The following is a 10,685-nucleotide window of genomic DNA, read 5'->3' on the forward strand; positions in this document are numbered from 1 at the left end:
ATAATGTGAAAATAATTTCATATTGTTTCACATTCAGGTGTCAGAGATTTTCACCAGGACAATGCAAAATAAACATACTTTTTTTAGGACCTGTCATTCAAGAGCTACAAGCAAATTTGTAATTTCCAATGCAAAATTCAGAAGCCATTTTGTTTTTCTACTTTACACAATATTAAGTGGCATCTGCATTTCTTCTGTATGGTAACAGAACATCTGTTGTCATATGCTGTTAGTTCCTCTAATCTCATGGCTGGGACATTTATGACTCTTGAAAATTCTGCTTGCCATACTGCAACATTCTTTGAAGTACATACCTAGCAGGTAGTGCTGGGTCAAAATGACTAGATTCCACTCTGCCAGACGGGAAAATAAAATCTATCAGATTTTGATCTACTTCGCCTGTTTCCACCATTCCTCCACGCCCAAGGATTCACCCGAAAATCACAGTCGTCCATTAGGTCGTAAAATGCAATATATACGTTGTCCCATGCCAGCTTAACATATTCCCTTCAGCAAAACCTGCAGAAGAGATTTTATTTAATGTATTTATTTTACATTTGTATAGCGCACAAAGCAGCCCCTAGGCATTGTGGTGCTGTTACTTGTGGTTACACTTAGTTACAGAAGGGAGTGAAATATATTACAAAACATTGGTGAAACAGAACATTACATTATGCATTTAAGGTAGGTGTAGGTTTAGAGTAGCTGAGGTGTGGGTGTGGTTAGGTGAAAAGTAGTGTTTTGGTAGCTTTTCTGAAAGCTAGGTGTGAGCTTTCAACATGAAGTGTAGGTGGTAAGGCGGTCCATTGCATAGCTGCTCGGTATGGGAAGCTGGAAGATGCACAAACTATGGTGGTTTGGCCCATGCATCCACTGCATTTTGCTTTCTTTTTGAATGTGTTGTTTCTCTATCGTGTACCTTGCGTATTTCGCTTGACCTACACGATTTTCGACAGCACGCGTGCGCATCAGTTTATTACTGTTTTGGCCACATGGGATGCACATTTCATGACCATGCGCATGCGTATGGCACCATCTTTCGTTACCATGGGACCAAAGTGTTTTATGATACTGTGAAACATGCCTGAGCACCGTAGAGTGACTCATGCTGGCGAAATCTGACAATGGGGAAATGGTGCAAGATACTCACTAGAACCCATGCAAAACTGTGACAAACACAATATTAAACTTGGTGCCGAAGTGAAAATCAGTCCAAATTCTGCTGGTTTCGCTTCACAGGTGGAATTTCCAGCCAGCACTACTGGCAGGAACATTTGTGACCCAGTCCTGCCCTCATGAATGGTTCCAGCATCTATTTATCCTTTGTGTGAGACATCCAGTCTCCAAAGTTGTGACGTTTCCTTCACCTGACTGATGAGGGGTTTGATTACTTGGGAGAGGACCTTTACAGGTGTCTACACAGAGCAAATACATCGTATTTTTAAGGGCCTTAGCCTAAGCTCAGAGAAGCTTTAAATGTGGAGCATTCACTTTTATTACCCAGATCTATTTCTTGAGAACCAACCAAGGTCAAAGTCATAAGGTTTCATGGTGAGCTTCAAAAGTCAATGTTCACACCTTTCTCCTGTGAATGCACCCGTCTTGTGGGTTCCATGTCATTTCATTGCGGGATGTTTTTTCACGTGTTTTTTCCCGCAATTCTTTTTTTAAGAACAAAAAAAACATCTAATTGGTTTTTTTGTGGGGTCTCCCCTAACCCACCCATTTTCTAAAAAATTTGATGGGTTTTTTCCCCCAAAAATTTGCGGTTAAAAAACCTACGAAAAAACATCCCGCGACGAAAGTTCGTCGTACTCCCATGTGTGGTAGATCATTAGTGGTTGAATGCTCCTAAGCCTTACGGTCCGAAAGATGCTGCTTAATTCAGAAATGCAGCCTTTAAAAGTCATTTTATTTGCCCTACAGTTTCTTTACATTTCCACAAAACAGGGTAACATCATCACATACATATCTTCAATATAGTTGTATGTTTCTTTATACAAAGTTGATTTTTAGTCCTGTAAAGGGAAACATACACAATACAAGGACTCATTTGGATTTTCATTTTCCTATAAACTCTTGTGCTTTGCATTCCAGATTGGATTGTTTATCCATTTAAATAAAAGTTGCTGGATACTATCTGTAACTGGAAGTATTTATATCGGACCTTGTCAGCTAATGAGGACATATATTCTGATTGCAGACAGGCTATTAACATTGTACATTTCTTTGCATATGTAATTTTTCATCAGTTATGGCAGGCTGCAACTCGTGTTTCTTTTTATACAGGTGCTTTTCTTTCTTTGCATAATTTTCTTCGGAATAGATCTGCCTATAGTGACCCATGCAAGCCCAACAACAAGGACTTGAATGGTCCTTTCCAAACAATCTCAGAACAGGACAAAGTGTGGAGTGCTCACAGCACATATTCTCTCAAATAGTTGTATAAGCATGAACAACCTGATACTTATAATGATGCAATGCAGGATGGTCTGCCTCTGAGTACTAACCCCGTGATGCATGTATGTTTGCAGTGAACTGGAGAACGTCCAGTCCTTTAAGACCGGTCAGCAATACATTTGAGAGGAATGGGGATGCAGAGGTTACTCAAACATCAATAAACAAAACGACTCAGGAAGTTTGCAAAAAGATAATTGATTTAATATCAATTATCTAAAAAAGGGAGTACAACAAACGTCATCGGACGTATCATAGTAAGGTCTCTCAACGAACTTCATAAAAAGCACACCTTTATACTAAAATATAATCATAGGTGATGTACAACCTGTGGATTACTAACGTCATTCCACATGGCAAACTACAAAAACCTACTGAAGAGAGTGATATGGTCTAAGGCAGGATTGTCCAACCTTTTTGAATGTGGGGCCGAAGTATTAACTTTTTGTCACCCAGTGGGCCGGTGAGCCAAAAGTCAACAACCTCAACCAAAGCAGTATATTAAAAAGCGATATTGTGTGACCTTTGACACAATAGCATCACAGGCAGTGATAGCCATGCAGTCCCAAAGATAGCTTTTGGTGTCATTGGCAGTGATCAAAGGTTAGTTGCTTGTGATTTCTTTCAGTGTCTATGTGTTAATATTTTTCAGAAATGGTGGGGGCGACCGAGCGTAGCGAGGTAGCTACAAGGATCTAGGGAGGGTTTGGGGGGGTTCCCCCCGCCCCCAAGAATTTTTTTTCAAATATGGGGTTGAAATGGTGAATTTTACAGCAGAAAAGGTGACCAAAAAGCCATAAGTTTACAATCAGTTCTAAAGGGGAACATGAAAATTCCATGTCACCAACAGCAGAAAAGAACATTTTACAACACAACACATTTTAATGATCACTGTGTCCACAGTGTAAGACAGCACTGTCACTGATGTAACACATTGTCATGCTTGTTGTACCCAAAATATGCCTCTGTAGCAACTTGTCTATGCTGGCTGTTCCCAATTTAGGCCAGCATTGTCCTGTACAAAGCATGATTGATGCTGCCTGAGCATGTGCAGTGTGCCCAATACACATGGCAGCGTATCTCTGTAATACACATTACTTCTGTGGTAATGAAAGAAGCATAATTCAATTCAACAGATAAAATGTGGAAAAGCGATCACCCAAAGGTGAACCTAATTGAAGAAACGCAATGTGAGCACAATCTTAAAGTATGCAACCTAGCAGGCCTAGTGCACACTTTACCTTTTCTTTCACCAATAAATCGGGGGGAGAGCGCGAACGCAGTCCCCCACTACCAGAAATAATGCAGTCGTGTATCCCGCATTTGGGAACATAGCAGGGGTCAGCAAATCCGATGTGCAATGGGTAAGCCGCACCCTGGGAGATCTGCCCTTGGGATCAGATTCTCCCCTGCCAGCTAAGTATGAGTTGCATGCAAGAGGGCAGGGGTTGGGTCAGTTCTGGGAAGCCCCGCTAAGCGAGGGTGAGAAGGCAGGCCCTGACCCAGCCCCAACCCACTACCCCCCAGAAGCTCTGAGCATCTGCAGAGCTGCCTGTCCCGCGTGTAGGGGGAAGCTCCAGCAGGCAGTGCCCAGCAGAAGAGCAGATTGTAGCGCAGTTTCTTTCTCCCATCAGGCCCTGCTCGGCCCGAAATTTGTATAAATAGCAGGATGGCTCGAGCAGGCCTGTTGCAGTCTGCCCACTGGCCTGTCGGCCCCACACGGGCCCATGGCCCTCCTGAGCGGAGCTGCTCAGCGCTGGCCCCATTGACACCATCATAATCATCCTGGACCTCGACGCTCCACCACCCCTGAATCTCAGAGTTCTGCTCAATGACAATGCTGAAGCTTTGACAACTTTGCCGTAACCATATGCCGTGTTGTGTCAGCCGAGCCTGCACAGCGCCAAAGGCAAGCATTCCCTTGTCCGGGCCCAGAGGTCACTGAGTCTTCCAGTGCCATCCACTTGACACGGCCTACTGTTCCCAGCGTTTTCTACCCGCAAATCAGCACCACTGCCAAACAGAACTGCATCATTGGGGCCCATCGCTGCTGCTCTCCGATTTGACCCCAGCCCAGCGCAAAGGCACCCATACTTCTGGTCTGATGCTGAAAAGCCTGGCTCTGCTGAGATCCGAAAGACAAGAACTAAGGTATTTTGGGAACACAGTACTATTGTTTTTTGTGTTGCAACTGTATCAGTTCACACCTCTCCTGAAGGGTATAGGCTGCCCTCAGACTGCGCTACCAAAAGAGTGAAAATAAGTTATACCTGTTGGGCTTGCCTGTTTCACTTTTATGATTGGGATCACTGCTGCATGGGTTTTAAGCACGTTATAAATAACCTATCATATCATTCATCACAGCAAGGTGTAGGACTGAATTGGCAAAGGGACTGGGGCTCCCATCTGCGATATGTCAAGCTCCCACCCCACCCCCCATGTGGATCTGAATAAAATATGTGTAACCTTCATAAGCAACTTACAGAAACATTGGCAGGTGGTCCACTGAGGCCCATTTGCAGGTTGCAGTGTGTTATTGGGGCACTACTATGGTAACATATTGTGCGCTAGCCCTTGGTGTTCCTTTTCCCCGCCGCTTGTGGTTTGAGTCGGGGCAGCATTCTTCCTCCGCGTTTTTTTCAAAAAATGTGTTGGTCACATTGTTATTCTTATTCAGATCTCTGTTATGAACTGTGCACCAACCTGCGCCCAATGTTTTCAGCTCTGTGTCGTCCTGCTTCCAATTGTGCCTGAGCTGATACAGAAAATGCGTTTGTTCCGCATGCGTGTGTTTATTTCTATAAATGTTTCCCCCATCTGCCATAATTAAGTGTAGTTTGCTGCTCAACCGTAGTATGTCCAAAAGGGTAGGGTCTTTCAGTCACCCTTTGTGCTGGCTCAGGCGCAAGAGAACTCTATGGGGTATGCCCGCCGTGCAACTGGTGTTCCAGTGAGGTTTCAGCTTGCTGTGTACACACGGTATTCCCCTTTCTTCTTTTCAGATGGCTATGCGCTTTAATATGTGGTTGTTGTATAATTTACGACCTGCCGTGTCGAGGGGTCACACCTGCTTTCCCTCTGCTGTTCCAACACACAATGCTCCTGGCGGCATCAATTGTTTGCATTTTCTGCCTGCGGCCGCTTATCTCCCAATGTGTTGTGGCCCCGTGTGTTCCTGCTTTCAAATGAAGCCCACGTTGATTTTAGGAAGGCTCTGGAGCATTTCAGCAGTGGTACGCAGAGGCGTCGGAGGGGTTGGGTGAAGTCAGACATCTGTGCGGGCCCTCCAGGCTGCCGTAGTTTCCTCACCCCCTCTGGCCTTATGAGATTCCTTTTCCCTTTTCTGCAGGCACCAGTACGCTGGTGCTCCTTTTGCAGCCTCCCTGGTCGCAGCTGGCAGAAGCGCCCACCATTTTGATGTGCCAGCGGGGTTGATGAATTTATTTATTTCTGTAATGTTTGTCGGATATCCGACAAACATTGCATAAATAAACAAATGAACACGTCGTGGCTTAGGACTGTAACTACCTCTGTTGACCCCATGGGGCCAACAGAGGAAGTTACAGTTTCACGCACAGGCACACTTTTTTTTAATTTTTTTTTTTTTACTCAAGAGTTGTTCAACATACGGCCTCGCGGGCCACATAAAATGGCTTGGAGGGCCGCATTGTGGCCCGCGGGCCGTATGTTGGACAACCCTGGTCTAAGGGAACATCTAAGTATACAATCCATACTCATCTAATGGGCTTGAGAAAGGTGATAGGTTTCTTAACATCAGGTGGGGCAACTAAGACCTTCCCTCAAAACAGGTCACTATGACCGTCACTAAATATATGATGTCCTATTGGCTACAAAATGATTGAACCCCCAATCATGCGATTCCCTATCATTGGTTGGCTTCTATCCTCTGTTAGCATCCTTCAGACCACGCTAGCCGCACAGAGGCCAGACTGCCAGGTTCTGCTGAGTTAGTCTTAAACATCCACTTCCCACCAATTAGAACATCATCCATATTCACCTCAATGGTTGGTTGTCAATTAGAGCCTTTGAACTTGTCCTTGGGACTGTTCTTTTGCTCTGTAAGATATTGAGGTGTAGAGGCGCGCTCTGCCCTCATGCGTAGGGGTGACCATCATGCTCGTCCAACTCCTGTCTACTTTCAGCACTGTTGATTGATCATGCACATTCCAGATTATGGCAACAAGCAATACCTGGAGCCAATAAAGACAGGAGCACTCTTACCAGAATCTGGGAGACCATGAAATTGAGCTTTCAGTGTATTACAAAGACTATTTTCCAATGAGCCTCTGTCGTCTTTGTTCTCTCCAAGCTTCTGAACAGGAGCTTCATTCCTTCAAAATATTGTAACTAATTTCTGTTCTTCTCAGATGAATACGACCTTTGCTGCTTGGCTTGTTCAACCTCGCTTTTTTGGTATTACTTATAATTCATTTGTTTCTATCTGCGCCATGTGTGGAAAAGATGGCCTTTCTCCTTAAGCTCACCGCTGCTTATAGTTCATAATAGGAGCATCCATTCTTTATTCATTCCTATGTATCTATACATTGGCGCTTGTCACAATCTATTTTACTATAAAGCTAGCCTCATAAAAACTGGCTTAATATCTTCATTGTTTCTTCAGCATAAGCCCATTCATCTTGAGCCCAAGATGTTGCTTACCTTTGATACTTTCTTAATGTCTTATAGAATATCCGCATTCTCTCATGTCTGCATCTCTTCTATCTACGTCAGCTCGACTCTCGCATGATGTCACCAATCTGCTTCATCGGTCAGGCGTCCTGCTTCCTCTGGGATTTTGTTTAAACAGCCATCATACTGTCTTGAATGCAATAATGGTTTTCTCAACGGGAACTTTGCCTCCAGGATTTCCTTTGGCATCTGTCATTTCAATTGTTCTGCATAGGTCACATACTCTGGTTTCCAACATGTCGGCATTCTGGGCAAAGTGGATGAGGTGGGGGTACTTAGCTCCACCTCTACACTCCCCCCTCTGGGCGATTCATCAACCACTCTTCATTTCTCCTTCACATCCAAACATCCTCAGCTGAAGAAATGCTTTTTAGGGACCCATATCTTTATGACCCCCTTCAGGCATCCAGCTGTCTTCACATGCTTGTCCTTGTTCCAGGTCATAAACATGCACTGTCCATTTGGACTACAGTAGATCCATCTTCCCACATACTTCTTATGGTCCTTTGGATACAGGAATTCCGTTCCCTCAGGTGTGTGGATACTGGCCTTTACAAAGTCTATAATTTCTTCAACTGTGAGCTCTTTTGGTTTGAATTCGGATTCAACATCGATCATTATCTTTATTCTTAGGGCGTTCTTTGCTGCCTTCCTACATTGTGAGATTATTATCTTGATCACACAGAATCCTAGTTACACTAGCAAGATCAGTGCTCCAAAGAATTTTAACATATCTACCATCCATTTTGCAATCCAAGAAAAGAGAGATCCAAACCAACTGTCATCAGCAATGTCTTCTACTTTGTTTATGTCATGCCTGCGCCACGGGCAACCATCATGGACTAATTGTTATTCATTCATCTTCATACTACTCTTTGAACAACCCCTATTCACACTTTGGTCCTTAATTCCCATTTGCGCAACATTGGTACTTTCATATTTAAGTCAACTAACTACATGTACCATAATGCACCTTGCTACAGCTATCAATTCCTGGCCATTCCCATTCGTCAGTATTGGAACCACAATCCCAGAAGCCCTAGCGATCAGTGCTGCTTCCACCATCTCAGGACCAGAGAGGGAGGAGGCAGATTATCTTCAGGTGTGCTGCTCCAGGTGCTGCCAATTAGCCTGCCTCAGTACACGGCAGGGCTGTATTTAAGCAGCTGCCTGCAGGAGCTCAGTCTCTTGCATCAAGAGTCTCCCAGCCCCTTTTTGCCTTGAGTCACGAATTTGTATGCTGTTCCTGCTTTATCCTGCTTTTGTTCCAGTGCCCTTTCTAGGCCTTGCAGCCTACTACAGTCCTCTCCAACCCTCTACAGTCAGCGGCACTGCTCCATTAGGCTCACTCCTTGCTGCCCTGCTCCTCTCGTCTCCCTGCCTTACCGCCTGCTTCACTCCGCTGCCTACAGCCCTTGTCCTCTCGGCTCCCTGCCTTACAGCCTGCTTCACTCCGCTGCCTACTGCCCTTGTCCTCTGGGCCCCCTGCCTTGCAGCTTGCTACACTCCTCTGCCTTCAGCCCTTGTCCTCTGGGCTCCTTGCCTACAGCCCTTGTCCTCTGGGCTCCTTGCCTACAGCCCTTGTCCTCTGGGCTCCCTGCCTTGCAGCCCTGCTCCTTTGGGCTCGCTCCTTGCTGCCCTGCTCCTCTGGGCTCTCTGTCTGCCATCTACTACAGCTCTCTGCCCTGCTCCTCTGGGCTCCCCGCCTTGCAGCCTACTACAGTCCTCTGCAGTCCACAACAGTTTACCTGTACCTTGTACCATCTGTTACTTCAGCCCTGCTTCCCTGTTTGCAGCCCCCCTGTTTCCTGGCTGCTGTTCCCTTGCTCTCTTCCTTGTTTGCAACCCCCTGTTCTTGATCCCTGTCCTTCTCTTCCTTGAGTCCTCTGTACTTCCCTTAGGTTACCCATTTCAGTTATACTGTTTTTCCTTCATTTCCTTCTGCTAGATTGCTCATTGACTTCTTTTTCCCTGGATATTTCTGTTCTTGTCTTCTCTTGTATCGTATATAGACCCCTTTGTACAGAGCTTGACTGTTGGTTTCCGGCAGGCAACATCTACCCCTTCCCTTGTCGCGTTTCAGTGTTACAGATACCCACTGCTGTTGTTCCCATCCATGAGCATACAGCATGGGCCCCTGTAATAGCAATCTGTGCCGGAGGCTGGAGTTTCTTGAGGTCCGTGGAACACTCTTTCCCATTTCTGCATACACCCCAAAAGGGAATCCAGTTTGTTTGTACCTTTGTATTTCCTGCTACAGTTGCCTACTCTTCGTTCTTGTTGAGCTTCCTGCTGTGTGTGTGCTTACCTGTCACCTTACATCAGCACAGCCACCCAAACCTTACCTGAGTGCCCTGTGTCACTCTTGACAGAGTGCCATCCCTCACAGTTTATCATCTGGCCGTGCAGTTTTGTCAGCATTTCTATGGCCTCTGTCAAGGTGCCATTCTTGTCATCATGTGAAGGTAACACCTCCATCCATTGCTGTAATCATATCCAGGATGTATCTGTTCTGAAGAGACAGCAGTCTTACAGCTCTTACAGCTCTCAATTCTTCCTTGATAGCATTGAATCCCTTTATGGTCAGGTTGATCATCTACAGCAATTCCCATCTGGTAATCTGCAGCCATTTGGTATTTGCTCCAACCTGGATTCTTGGCATAAAGATTATCATAAATACTGATGAAGTCTGGCTGAACAGTCTGTGCTCATAAGGAATAGAGTCAAAAGCTTCTATTGACTTGGCTGAAAAATAGTTCTCTCTCTTCTTTCTACTTATCAGCCCCACAGATCTCTTCTTCCTCATGTGAACATCTGCTTTCGGGAAACTGTCAATGTTCAGATCACTTTTCGGAATCACTAATGCTGGAACATGAACATTCACCAAGGTGCATATTCCTCCCCAGTCTTCGGGTAGCTTCATGTAAGCCTTGGCTCTGCATGCCCAATAGTGATCCATGATCACTGCTGTCCCAGTTTTCATTCCTGGTACATCAAAGATTCGGCCACAGTTCTGATTCAACTTTTCTTGTGCCATTGTTTCTGAAACACAGTTTTGATTTTTCCAAAGGCACTATCTGCAAGGGTCCTCCTCTGTCTTTGATTCAGGTCAGTAATTTGGTAAGTCATGGCCATAATGGCCGACATCCATTTTGCACAATGTCAACGACTGGTGATTAACACCCAATGATCACCCAGGCTCTGCAAATAACCACTCCTTCTTCCCAGCCATCAGGTGATAATACTAATCCCCAAATCTGCATCTGGACTCTATTCTTCCATCTACAAATTTCCTCTGCAGATTTTCCTGGACTCTCAAGTCTTTTATTTACTTCCCATCTGATTCCAGTCCCTTTTACTCCAGGCATTGTATATCTGAGCACGTGCTTCTTGGTATGCACCCGATTTCTTGTCTTTGTATCCTAGACATAGTCATCTTCGTCTGAATCTGTTCATTCAGTTGCCTATTTGAGGTAGGCATCTCGGCCCATGAACTGTCCTCTTGTTCTGCAGAGCGC

General features: G+C 45.1%; 1 non-coding gene across 1 annotated transcript; it reads right to left on the bottom strand.

The window, feature by feature from the left end:
* Positions 1-3,719: 3,719 nt before the first annotated feature.
* Positions 3,720-3,881, bottom strand: LOC138568175 (U1 spliceosomal RNA). The gene has a single exon (XR_011302540.1). It is a non-coding gene; the product is annotated as a U1 spliceosomal RNA (small nuclear RNA).
* Positions 3,882-10,685: the final 6,804 nt, after the last annotated feature.

Source organism: Ambystoma mexicanum, chromosome 2p (genome assembly GCF_040938575.1).
Source record: "Ambystoma mexicanum isolate Mex_15411 chromosome 2p, UKY_AmexF1_1, whole genome shotgun sequence".
In the NCBI taxonomy this organism is placed as follows: Eukaryota; Metazoa; Chordata; class Amphibia; order Caudata; family Ambystomatidae; genus Ambystoma; species Ambystoma mexicanum.